This window comes from Montipora foliosa, chromosome 8, assembly GCF_036669935.1.
Source record: "Montipora foliosa isolate CH-2021 chromosome 8, ASM3666993v2, whole genome shotgun sequence".
In the NCBI taxonomy this organism is placed as follows: Eukaryota; Metazoa; Cnidaria; class Anthozoa; order Scleractinia; family Acroporidae; genus Montipora; species Montipora foliosa.
The window spans coordinates 8,239,797-8,242,296 of NC_090876.1; the positions used below are offsets into that span (position 1 = coordinate 8,239,797).

Genomic DNA, 2,500 nt, shown 5'->3' on the forward strand with positions numbered 1-2,500 from the left:
ACGGGATACATCCACCGTTCTTTGTGTGAGACTATAGGGACCTTAAGATCTACGACGGCGATGTCGACGAAAACGTCACCTCAAAATAGAACTTCGCTTTAGTAAAGGTCTTTCGCGATTATTCCATCTCGTTCACTTAATACAATGTGGGCGAAGTATCCTAAAAATAAATTGGTACCAGCAGTTTCAGACTGAAAATAGAGAATGAAAGATTCTCTGTTGCATGCTCACGTTGTCGTCAAAATCTAAAATTTTGATTTCACGTCGTCGTCACGCAAAAAACCGCAAAATTATGAGCTAAAATCCGTGCTGCACGTGTAGCACGATTATTTATGCTCTTTTAGCGAATGATATTGTTTTGTGGCGTTTTCGTCGACGTCGTCGTCGTAGATCTTAAGCTCCCTTATTAGGGAGCTTACGCAACGACAACGGCGACGGCAACGAGAACGTCATCGCAACGACTATTTCAACCTTGTTAATATGACACGGGTGTGGTAGTTCCTCAAATATGACACTGGTAGGAACGGCGCTCAATTTAGGGCAGAAAATGAAAATTTATCCTCAATTATAATAAAGTTTCTATATAACGCGCGCTCTCATTGGTTTAAACAGCGTGCTTTATGAGAGTACAAAGCACGGAACAAACGAAAGCCCACGCCATCATTCGCAGAAATGGCAGATGAATTTCCGAATTTTACCTTGGGTATTATTGAAGCTGTCAGTTAAAGGCTTGCTCAGATATTCTGTCAAGTGCTTTGGATGGAAGACCTCAACCGTCGCCCGGTCCAGCAGTTCTTTCAAGCTCAGAAAGTCCTCACGCTGGAGTTCTTCATTTACAAAATTCCCAACAGGTTTTCAGATTCCAGCCGCAAGCAATGAAGAGTTTGTTTTCCAGTTGTCATGTCGGAAACGTGCAGGTTTTCATGGGCAACAATTCGGCCGGTTTTCACTGAACTTAATCATTTAGATCCTCTTTTTTGCTGTTTTTTACGGACTGAAACCGAACATTGAGGCACTTGTTTTTCCATAAATTCTAATTTTGTGTGATTTTCCAGTTGATTGATGTTTTGACAAGCCTTTGTTTCATTAACCAATCAAATAATCTTAAACATTCTTACAAGCGCGCTGATTGGTCCAAAGTAGCGTGCTTTATCAGAGTATAAAGCACTGTGCTGACGACATCTCAGTTCGCCACAAGCAGCGCGCGCTTTGAAAATAAAGTAGAATTTTTGAAGAAAATTACTTGTTTTTTATCATAAAACAAATAAAGAAGCCTTGACTGTGCTCTGTTCTGTTGTAAAGCACTTAGGAAGCGGCTAGAGCACTCAAGAAGTAGGGAGAAACACTCGCCTATCGGCTCGTGTTTCCCCCTACACTTCTTTCGTGCTCTAGCCGTTTCCTGCGTGCTTTACAACAGAACAGAGCACAGTCAAGGCTTCTTTATTTGTTAAGTAATGACGTTGTTCATAAAACCTCAATGGCTATTTCACGTTGTAGTTTTGCTGACGACGGCAAAAAAATGTACAAAAGTGGAAACCCCCCGTGCAGGGCGTGCAAAGCTATTGTTATTGCCCACTAAATTTGCAAATTTGTTACGTTCTCGTTGCCGTCGCCGTTGTCGTTGCTTAAGGCATGGCTAAACTAGGAAACATTGTTGCGGACGCAAATGTTTCCCAGTTTAGCCGTGCGGGAAACATATGTTGCGGAAACAAATTTTGCCTGAAGTCAAAAACATTTTTGTTTCCCGGACACACAAATTTTGCGTCCGCAACATATGTTTCCCAGTTTAGCCACCCAGGGAAACATCACAAGCAACAATGTTTCCGCAACAATGTTTCCTAGTTTAGCCAGGCCTTTAAGCTCCCTATTAGGGAGCTTAAGCAACGACAACGGCGACGGCAACGAGAACGTCAGAAATTTGCATATTTAGTGGGTAAAAACAATAGCTTTGCACGCCCTGCACGTGCGTTTTTCACTTTTGTCCATTTCGTTGACGTCGTCAGCGAAACAACAACGTGAAATAGCCAAGTTTTTGGTTTTATGAAGAACGTCAGCACTTGAGAATAAATTTTCAGAAATAGTCACGAAGCGATTAAAATAACGCAAATTTATATTTTGAGATGACGTTGTCGTTGCCGTCGCCGTTGTCGTTGCTTAAGCTCCCTATTATTAACTCAAAGGGGATGACCTTCTTTCGGTGGCAAAAGTCCAAATGGAAATAAAGCGCTTTTAGCGAGAGTCTTCGTTTTGTAGTTTGAGGTGGGGCATTTCTACAAAACGAAGACCCTATTGATTTTATTGTTTTAGCGCCGAACAATGCGTTTCAGCACCTTTTAACAGCTTTTAAATGAGTTGAAATTCATGTCTTCGTTTTTGGCTCTTCGGTCTTCGTTTTGTAGACACCCCCACCCCCCCTCCCAACGGGCTTGATAACTTAGATGGTAGAGCGAGTGCAGTGCAGTTGCGCAATCATGAGTTTGAGTTCCGTTCAAGCCGTTGC

The 2,500-nt window shown here is 42.2% G+C and overlaps 2 protein-coding genes across 4 annotated transcripts in view; both read left to right on the forward strand.

The window, feature by feature from the left end:
* Positions 1-2,500, forward strand: part of LOC138012963 (coiled-coil domain-containing protein 93-like) — a 298,808-nt gene that overhangs the window by 23,159 nt on the left and 273,149 nt on the right.
* The window catches only part of LOC138012966 (coiled-coil domain-containing protein 93-like), a 53,496-nt gene that overhangs the window by 20,542 nt on the left and 30,454 nt on the right, over positions 1-2,500 (forward strand). The window lies entirely within an intron of this gene.